This window comes from Daphnia pulex, chromosome 12, assembly GCF_021134715.1.
Source record: "Daphnia pulex isolate KAP4 chromosome 12, ASM2113471v1".
Classification (NCBI taxonomy): Eukaryota; Metazoa; Arthropoda; class Branchiopoda; order Diplostraca; family Daphniidae; genus Daphnia; species Daphnia pulex.
The window spans coordinates 9,884,276-9,895,652 of record NC_060028.1 but is presented as its reverse complement, the minus strand read 5'-3'; positions in this window follow the sequence as shown (position 1 = coordinate 9,895,652).

The window sequence follows — 11,377 nt, the reverse complement described above, 5'->3', positions numbered from 1 at the left end:
ACACACACACACTCTGCTTTTCCACCCAACGGGAGGGAATAGAGAAGAAGAAGGAAGGGGAGGTGTGTGTGTAGAGAGAGGAGAGAAAAGAGGAGGGTGGTGGCAGGAGGGTGTTGGATGTCCACACGGCCGTGAAGCACCGGGCGCGCCGAAGCCGACACTAGCGCCGACACCGCGTGGCCGTGGCCAAGGCTTTAATGTTGTACCAACGGAGATTGGTCGCCCCGTGGCGGCCACGTCCAATCGCCGTCGTCCTCTTCTCTCTCTCGCCACCTCCCACCTTCTTTTTTCTCTCTCCTTCTCTCCTTCTTTTCTTTCTTTCTTTCGCCCTTCCAACACCCACCACCTCCTCTCCTTCTTCCTTTCGGATGGAATAGAAATAAATAAAAATAAACTGGCGGGAAAAACGAAAAAAAAGACGAACCACGTCCGGCAACGTCGTAAGTGTCCCTGTGTGTGGGTGGGTGGAATGGGTGGATGAAAATAATGGACGACGCTTCCCAGTGTGGGTGGGCGCGGGAGGAGCGTCAGAAAAATGGCCGAAACAAGAAAAAAGAAAAATAATCGAACGGGAAAAAATAATAATAGTAAAAAAAAAAAAAAGAGTTACACACAAGCGGCGGCGCCTAAATTCACGCACGACAAGCGCAGCGCAACACACAAGGGCCGCCACCCGTCGGGCGGGGTGGTGGCGTCGTGAATCACTGGCCTTATAGTCTTCTCTCAGCAGCTCAGCGTGAACTCTTTTTCTCTTTTGACTTGCGATGATGAATTTTTATTTCACCGCCACTTTTTGGTTTTGTTTTGTTTTGTCTTCCCGCCGGCCACCCAATGCGGCCATCGTGACCTTCAAAATTCGGGACCATTTCGAATTTTCGATCATTAAAATTTAAGCGCCAAATTTGAAAAAATAAAATAAAAATTTTAATTCACTCCGCCGCCGGATGCATCCAGCTAGAGAGAGAGTAACATGTCCGCCCAACGCGACGGCCGTTCATCGAGTGTCGAGAGGAGGGGAAGCGATGGATAGACCAGGCGCCGCTTCATGCGCGTACACATCGATGGATCGTCACGTCGGTACCGACGACACCATCCGTCGTCGTAGCGGCGGCGGCGGCGTTGGTGATAAGAGTGTGACGCTTGTGTGTGTGACTGTTTGAACGCCTCCCTCCTTCACCTCCCCTTTGGGTCATCCCACCAGTCTCCAAGGGTCGACCAATCGGCGAGCCGGTTGCCACTCGCTAGGGGCGGAGTCGAAGGCGGAGCTCCGACTCGGACCCGCGGTGTCGTCCCCTCAGCAATCGGCACTCGTCCGAGAGAGGGCCATCCAGACGGATCTAATCCAGTCCCTTCCGTCCCCACAACAACCAGGAGCCCATCTCTCTCTCCCACCGTTCATTATCGGCTCCTGACATGGTCACCCTATTTTCTCTCCCCAGTTGTTTGATTGTAATTTCCAGTTGGGATCGATGGAGGAGTTAATCAACGCGACATTATTGTAATTTAAATATGACCCAAGTTTTTCCAAGTCTTAAAAAATACAAAAAGGGAGGGGGAAATGATTGCGGCTGTGTTGAGTTGCGTGAGTGATGGAGGCGCGTGCGTCTTTGACACACGGCCGTCCACTAAAGAGTTTCGAATCTCCATCTCAGCTGCAGATGAAACCAGCAGGGCTGTTGTGTATTACATAATATCTTTTTTAGAAAAGAAGAAGAGAGTTGTGTGCTGTACATATAATCACTCAATCTGTCGCCAGCGCTCACGCGTGCTCACGTCCATCCCGTTGGTGGAATAACAATTCATTTTTCGCCGCCGCCGCCGACGCCATTCTTATTATCAATCACACACACACACAAAAACAAAAGGAAATTTATTCTTCCCCAAAATCCGAAAAAAATCACACGTCGGAAATTTTATTTATTTATTTGTTAGTTTTCGTGGTTATATTTGATAGAGGAGGTTGCCGAAACTAAGTCGCGGGAGATGGTCACTGCTGGGCCCCCGCGGGTTGGCGTATTGATCCAGTCGCCAACGCCCAACGTCCGCATATTATATCCAGTTGCAGGAGGAGACCCCCCCACCGGAAAGAAACATTGGAGGATTCCATTTTCCATGTTGATCCTGCTGCATCCAGCAGACACAGATTAGAGACCATAGCTCCATGTATTACATCATTCACGAGAGATGGTAACCCAAACTTTTCCACCGCCTTAGATATTGTTTGGTCAGTGACATCATGAATATCTAATAGTTAAATCCTTGTAAATAAATCAGAGAAAAATAAAAGTCTGGCCATCGCAGTGCAGCTAGAATGAAAAAAATCGAGTCTTTAAAAATCGATAGATAAGTCGACGGGTCAATATGATGTAACCCATCGATATTAGTGTGTGCCCTATTGGCCTAAACACATCGACACACGTCTCAATCGCGACGGGGTTCGGAAAATTGTTGGCCGATCCTGCTACTACTGCTGATGGCGTCCTGTTGTTGGCGTCGACACGCGACCCCCGATGACATAATAATATCAAACCGGGGGCTCTGCTCCTCATCATCGATGGTTTTCCTATGCAGATGTGCGCACGCGTTTCCATCCGCTCGACATCAACGGGGGGATGGAAATAATAATAAAAAAAAACATAACGAAAGAAATCGTAATTTATTATATGGTGAGGTTTGTGTTTGGGGAGGAGGATCCCACCCTATTTAACCCCCCCCCCCTCTCTGTCCGCACTTTGTGTTGTATATATATCCATACACACAGGCAACACTGTAAAGGGATATTACACATAGTTGCCTATGCGTTATTGTTGAAAGAGAGGGGGGGGATGGATATACGTCCGTTCCTCTTCCATTAGCTCACACCGGAAATGGCGCCGACGGGTCCGTAGAAGAAGCTCGGCAGGACATTAGCATTTGAATAGACGACACGAGTCTACTACACATCTCGGCAGATACACTCGAGAAAATGCTGATGGCTTCTTCTTCTTCTGGCCATTAGAGAGTGGGGGGGGGGATATCGAAATTAGCATCGATGTAATAATCGTCAGACGATATCAATTGCGTATTGCCAGGACGATGTGTGAGATGTGCTTTCACTTCCCCCTTTTTTGGCATCTACACTTCCTTCCTGCCGCTAATGGCCGTATACAGGCAAGTTAAATGACGTAAGCCACGAGTGTTGAAACTCATTTCGGTACCTCGGCCATTTTCCCACGTATTATATACAAATGATATTGGCGAGATGATCATTGTATTTTATTATTCACTGGAATCGGGACAGACCATCGTCCTGGGGGTCTTTGGCGTGTTTTGTACGTTTGGTTACGTAGTTGTATAGGTGAATCTCGTCGTCGACTTTGATCCGCTCAGGAGCGGATTAGACGGGGCTCATCATCATTGGATCCTATAGGAGCGGCCGTGAAAACTTGCAGGCACGAGTTACACAGACGTCGACCATAACTAATAACAAGCACAACATATAAAGCCCCTGATGGGCTCCGTGTCACGGGATAGATATGATTTCCAGCATCCGACACGAATTTATGAATTGAGAAAAACCAAAAAGTTGCGCGGATGAAAGAAGAAAGAAACGATGAACTCGCAGATGGCCCTCTCCGTCTTATTCACGTTTTTCTTTCTCTTTCTCTACCGAAAAAATTCAAAATGAAATTTATAGGAGGAAAAAAGGGTTGTGCTGTGTGCGATGATGGGGCTGTGTTGGGGGTCTGCCTCCTACTCTCCGATATATCTAACGTAATAAATCGATACCTGTCTTTATAGTTTGTTTGTTATTCCCCCCCTTCTTTCTTTTCTTTTATCCATCAGCAGCCACGTCGGCCTATCCCCTTTTAGTCAACAGATAACACACACACCAAATCTCTTCTTGCAGAGAAGAAGAAGAAAAAAGGCATAAAAAGAAAATTTTCCGACATTCTTCGCCCCCCTTTCGCTTCTGCCATGAGAAAATGTTTGGGGCTGCTGTCGGCAGTGTGTATAGGCTGTCTATCTTGTTTGAGGGTGGTCGTGTCACTCGATTGAAAGAGGCGGCGCACACAACAACTTATCAAACGGGAGATGGTGTGGTCTCGATTTTATTCGGGGAAATAACTCGAATCAGGAAATGCATATCAGTGTCTCATTATTGTCGCATTGGCGAGCAAAGTGTATAGACGACGACGACGTGTGTGTGTAGACGAGGTGGTAAGAAGACCTTCCCTCGGCTGCAAACACACACACACACACACGGAAAGATATTAATCCGATTGGCGTAAAACCCTCCCCTCCCCATGCGCTTCTCTCCATTTGAGTCAATAGGCTTAGAGTTGGAGATGTTGAGAGAGAGACCCAACTATACATATAGGCTACTACTCGAGAAGAGCCTATATGTTGAATTGATATGGGGAGTATGTAGAAAGCTCGTTGTGCATCAGCAATCACAGCGGCAGCGGGTGTAGAGATGCTCTATGCTGAAGAAGAGGATTTGATAATAAAGAGCTGCTGCTGCTGCTGCTGCTGCTAGGGAGCTGGCTGCTGTTTAGCCCTTTTGATAATCGAGAGGAAAAGAAAAATAGATACATCCGTGTGTGGGGGGCTAGTAGTTCTATTTCGATGCTGTTGCAGCCCATCTCATTTCCCATAGAGATAAGCATCTTCTTCTTCTTCAACTGCGCTGTATGGACCAGTTTTACTCCTCTACTTGAACATGAAACGGAATCAAATTCTGCTGGCCAATAGACCTAGTATAGTCTATTCTTCCCTTTTACCTGGACAGTGTACTGGGCTGTGCTGGGCCGCGACGAAAGGTGAACCGAACCCCAAGGATTTACGACCTGCTGGCAGACGAGCAAGAGTCATGAATTCTTTTTAATGAGACACTCGTCTCGCACGTCTTTTTCTTTTTTTCTCCCCTTCGCTTCTTCTTCTTCTTTATTTTTATGTCATGGCACAAACACACAAGGAAAAAGAAAAAAGAAACGAGAGAGTAAGAACAAAAAGTCTAAACAGCAACTCCCCCGGTTAAAACTCCATACACTTTTTCGGCGCAATAATATGAAATCCTGAAAAACTTTGATCTGAAATTTTTCTCCTTTTGCGAATCATTTGACTCTAATCCGTTATCTGAATAAATTCACAGGCATCTTTCAGATCATTCTAGCTTTTTGCGCTATTAGAATATAAATAGCTGCACTCTCGGGTCTCTCTGTATAATAAAAATGAGAAGGCTAGTGAGCAGCTTAAGGCTATAAATAAATGCAGCTAATGTGTCTGCTGTACACATATATATCTATATATTTTTATAGTCTGTTTGCCCCCCTCTTTAAATAGTGTGTGTGTGTCGACAGGAGCAGCAGCAGCAGCAGCCAAAAGGGGCAGCATTATTCGTCTAGCTCTTGTCGAATATCTCCTAGACTGCTCCTCCTTCTTCTTCTTCTTCTTCTTGGGCTTCCTTATCACATCTCGGCATCGCTTCTCTCCAACAGTCTCTTCTTCTTCTTTTATTTTTTCCTTTTTTTTCGCAAAAGAATCTTTACATACACACAATGGTGAGGCCGAGATGTGAGCCTATAACCGTCGAGGAATCTAAAAATCAGAGCGTCAATGGACGCAAGAAAGTGGGTGGGTCACTACTATATCAACAATACACAAGGAGGAGAAAGATTCTTTTTTCGACCGACTGTGTGTGTCCGGCCACTTAAAGAATACACACACTGTAATATACAGTAGTAATCTAGCCCCTCTAAATGCACATAGTACACATACAATAAGGCGCTCCGTTCTAAAGCCTTATAAACACACTCTTATAAACATACAACACACACAGCAGAGAGTGAGGCTCTATAGAATGAGTTGTCATTTTCTATCTAGTATATAGTGAAGAGAGGCTACATAATAGACGCAATGAGAGAGATCTTCTGCTGGCGCGTCTAGTCAACTCAACAGCACAAGAACACATTTTTGAATGAATGGTTTCTCTTTGGCGCGTTGGGGATATCCACATGTGAGTGGGGTGATGACCGAAAATGTTGAATATAAAAGCTCTTCTTCTTCTTGTATGTGTGTAGAGAGACTACTATTATAGACTTGTGGTAATCGGCCAGCCGAGTTTTATTCCAGCCGTCTAGTTTCACAGGGAATCATATAATCATGTTCCGCTCATTCGGCATAGACTCTCTCATCACAGCCGCTGCTGATTTATTCACATCAAAGACGAGGGAGGAGACTGCGTGATGGGCAGCAGTCTCGACAAAGTTTACACTATACCGGATATGCAGTATATATTAGACGTAGGATTTATTAGAAATAAAATGTGTGTGATGTGTGTGTATATAATTGCTAATCGGATTATCCGCCGATTTTCCCCGTCTTCACATTTTATCTTTGCTGGTCTATTTTTGACATTTATTCCGCCCGTCCGTCTGATGGACAAATCCCAATGATTCCATCACGTATTAAATATATACATGTGTACAGTAGTAGTAGTAGTAGTGTGTGGAGGAACTCAACGCAGCAATGTCTGGTCATTTCTTCATTTTCTTCCTGTTGGTTTATTTTAACGACCCCTGAAAAAGGCAAGTCTATATCAGCTGATTGAAATTAATTCAACTGCCGATGTGTATATAGACTTTCTCCGTGTGTTGTTGTTATTATTATTGCGCTGGTGTACGCAACCCTTAAATTTTTGATATTTTCTCTATAGAAGAAACAAGAAATTTATGAAGAGTTGTGTGGTGGTAGTGGTGGTGGGGGGATGTGCTGCTGCCGTTAAGGCCGGTCTTGTCCGCTTCTCTCGCCCGCACTAATTGAGGTGCTCGTTAGCGCTGCGCTGAACAAGACACACACACACACACACACACAGGGAAGGACTGCCTATATGCGTTAGACCCATCATTTTCTCTTTCTCTTTCTCTGCTGTGTTGTTGTTGTTTGTTGGCTGGTCCCGTCGTCGAGATGGACGACCGAGAGCAAACAACACAAAAGGCAATCATCAATTTTGTTTCGTGTGTGTGTGTGTGAACGAGAAAGACGCCGCCGCTGCCGCCGTCACGCCGAAAAAGAAAAACTTTTTGTTCAAAAATCCACCGGCTGCTGTTTCTTTTAACATGACGACATGCCATCAAATTTAAAAAGGGGGGGAACGGCATCGTTATATCAAAAATCGGCGATGAACTTTGAATCATCAAAAAGGCCCAGGAATAAAATGAACCGACCCCAACCACCACCATCACCTTATATATCCATTATTATTTCATCTTTCCCCCTCTTCGTTATTTCATTTTCTTTTCTTTCACTTTTATCAAAAAAATAAAAAAGTTTCCATTTTCTTGTGATCAAAAAATTGGTTGGGAATTGACGTCATTTCGTTGTTGGCGCTGGCAGCCGCCGCCGATTGAACTCGAGAGTTTCTCCCTTTTAGTCTCTTCTATTAAAATAAAAGAAAAGAAGAGAAGGGAAGCGCTAGTTATATATTACCCCGACGCCAGCGCGACATAATAACGACGCCCGATCACGCAGCACACACAAACCCCAAGCTGCTGCTGCTGTTGCTGCTGTCGCTGCGGTGAGCTCCTCACTCGCCTTCGTCCCTCATGGGAAACAAATACAAAACCCGCCCGACTTTCGTGACTTATTTCCTATTTTATTTATCGAACGGAAAGAAACAACAACAACAACAACAACAGACGTCGGTTTTTTTTCCTTTTCAAACTCGAGATGATGGTCCCGGTTTTTTAAAATGGTCGAGTGTGTGTGTGTGTACAGCAGAAGATGTAATAATAAATATCTATATAAAAACAACAAGGGAGGCCTTTAACAAATAAATGGCTACCGCAGTTTTGGTTCACGGCCGGCCCCTGCGGATACAAGACGATATTCTTTTTCTTTTGAGTTAAAAGGGGAAAATGGTGGACGGGCAGCGGGATATGATTTTTAGCGGACGACCGAAACCTCCTCCTCGACGTCGATGTGTGTGTCCAGGCGAGAGGAGAAAACCGGCGGAACCCGGAGGAGCGGGAAAAAAGAAGAGAGGGGGGCGGGTGGAAAGAGAAGAAGAAAAAAGAGGAGCAGCAAATGGAGAGGGCGTTACCCATGGCAGCAGCCAGCAGCAGCTCAGATGGATGGGGTGTCTTTTCTTTTTTCTCTTATTTTTCCCCGGAAGAAAATAAAATCAAATAAAAAGTCTTCAGCCTTTCTGTGTAGAATCACCGCGTATATACTTGTATTCCGATCGTGATTCAATATAATATTTCACACGCTATTCCATTTTGGTTTGTAATGAAAATTGAGTTGGATGTGACGTTGTGTGGTGGATTTAGACACGGATAGGCCCAGCGCACACATTTAAGAATCACAGGGAGAAAAAAAAGTAAAGGGAGTCATTGATGGCCGGCCAAGAGCCGGAACGAAAAGTATTGATCGTGCGGCGCAGAGCCGAGTGATGCCCACACACACACAGACGGCCCATATGTCCGTCTTCTTTCTTTTATATACAAGGAAGAGACGTAGTGGGCGGCCATGTTTCTTCTTTTCTCTCTTCTTCTTCTTCGGCCATTTTATTCCGTTTGTGTGTGTGTCGTGCGGTGCTGGAATGTCGTGAATGCGATGACCCCGTCAACACACACACAACAACAAAAACCTTTTCTTCTATTCCGGGCCGGCGATGTTCCCGCGTGATAAACCCCTTCGTCTATTTTTTGGGTTGTTGTTGTTCCTTTCTTAGCGCCTTGTGTACAACCAAAAAAATGTTGTTGTTGGGTTTCCTATAGCTCTGCTGTGTGTGTGCTGCGTGTAGAGCTCCTTATAATATCTTTTGCCCGACGCAAGGGGGGTTTCGCTGGGCCCCAGCGTGCAGTCCGTCCCGTTGGGGTCGGCGTCAGGCGCGCAGACAATATGGATGTCTATACACTTTTTCTCTCGTCCGTTTTTGTTTTGACTCTGCTGATGCTGGCGAGAGGAGGGAAAAAGAAACACATCATCAGTATATATGCGCGCAGCACATTAAATGTATAAGAGAGTTTGGGGAGTCAACTGAAAGAGAAAAAAAGATCAGTGGTGGTCCACGACAGCTTCATCGAGAGACTGATGGGCCCCAGTGTGTCAGATGAAGGATCCACTGGGGGCCTCCCCCATCAGCAAACGTATCATATAAAAGGCAAATGCTATATTATAGAATATAAACTTTGGAGCTGGAAGGAATACAAGTTGATTTTCGTTTACAACAACACCTCGGCCATTGGTAGAAACAATTTTTATCGAAAAAGATTCAGTGTCCGTTTCTTTGATGGTCTCTTATCTCTCTCCGGCTGTTTTATTTCGGAATAGACCAGCTGACTTTTCCAAAGAAAAACAAACGAACAATTCCTTGCCCACCTGACGAAAAAAAACTGAAGGTCCAAGGAAGAAGAAGAAAAAGGGGAATTGGTGGGTGGTCGATATGGTCCCGCCTCCAGCACCGAAACGTGTGTGTCTGTCCTGTGCTCTATCGTCTGTTAACTGCCTTTTTCTCCCCCCCTCGTGAGGTAATCATTCTCTTCTTCTCTTTGGACAAGAAAAACACACATCACGCTTCTTCTTCCTCTTCTTCTACGCAGTGCAAAACGTAGACGAACGTAGAGTCCTGACTGGCATCTAGCTCTCTGCTCCTCCTCGTACCTCGCCACAATTTCCTTCATAAATGTCGAACGGATCATTTACATTTTCGCCCCGGACTCTCCGTTCCAGCCCCCGCAAAAGACACACAAGTAGTTTGTGTGTGTGTACAGTAGAGAAGAAGTTTTGTTCGAAAAAGATGGGGGGTATATATGTATGTATAAGGGGGGGGGGGGAGTTTCGTTTTGTTGTTTGAGGGATTTTTTAACTTGTAATGTCTGACATTCTTTGATGTCTTCATGATGATGGACGAATATCTCCCCCCCCCCTTGTAGGCGCATGCAGGAGAAGAAAAAACTTTTTTCTTAAGGGGGTTGGATGTTTCTTACACGCCCTCGAACACACACAGAGAGAGAAAAGTAACATTTTTCAGAAGAAGAAGAAGATATATCATAGACTTGCACTCACCGTGTTGTAAGTATATATAGATTTGTTGGTGGTATATACTCTATGATAACCAGGGAGACCCTATTATAACTAGTATACTACCCCCCATCACGAGTGTGTGTCTCCTCCCTCCTGTTTTTCTTATTCCCCCCCAACAAAAACCAAACAAGAATGTTTTTCTTTACATTTCTATAGTATATACCTTTGTGGAGGAACAAAGTGACCACCAATGATGATGACGGTCAATCATCATCCGCATACACATGAATATTCAGTCGAGCTCTTTGATATATATTAACATGTTGTGCCATATAGTCCTAAAATATTGGGCATTTAGCACAGCCTGTAGACACAGTTTTGAAATGGAGAAAAGAGCCCTCGACTGGATAAATATCCAACACAAGACCCTATAGGTAGTAGTACTGGTACTAGTTGTGTGGTAGAGACTATAATAGAGTTACTAACGAACAGTTGAGCTCCTCCAAAGAGAGAGGGGTTGCTTTGAGATATCTTCGTATATAAATGCTAGTCGTCGTCGTGAGTTGGCTGGCTGGCTGCGGTGGTAGGGGAGCAGCTTCAATGTCAACAAACTGTGAAAACGACGGTGGGGACATGTGTGCTGTGCCCTGAATCCTCAATGACACATGGAAGCTAGTACTAGCAGCAATAGACAATCGTCTCTCTCCCATCTCTCTCTAGCTCCTTCTGCATCAATCACCGAAAGTTTTCACTTTATTCGCTGCTGCTCCCCTCCGTCCCTCAAGTCTCTCTCTCTCTCTCTCTATTATTCCATTTGCTGCTCTTCTTTTCAGACTCGACTATCTTGTCATCCCTCCTACACACAGCAGCACTTTGCGACGGTATAACAGTTAGTTACACTACTACAGCCGGATTGTATTGTGCGTTATCCAGTTAAAACCCTTCGGGGTGGGGTGGGGGACAAGATAGGATAGGGACTTGCGGCTTAGATGACACGGATGACGTAAAAGCGATTCGATTAATAAACCGCCAAATTTTATTTCAACCCTTAAAAGAAAAAAAAAGGAAAAACTTTTTTTTCTTCGACCTCCCTGTAAGAAAAAAAAGGGGGGAAGTCTAAATATATAAGAAAATACAACCCGCTAACAAGGAGGATTCGAGATAAATCTCTGTGTGATGTTCTTTCGTTTTGCTGGATAGGCTCCTGCAGGGGGGGGACACACATTCAAACAAGACACACACACACACACAAACAATCGGGATCGGACATCAGCAGAAGAAGTATAGCGAACCCCTCCATTTTCTTATCTCCCTGTGGTAGGAAAACCTTTTTACAAGGAGGGAAACTAAAGAAAAAAAGAGTTCA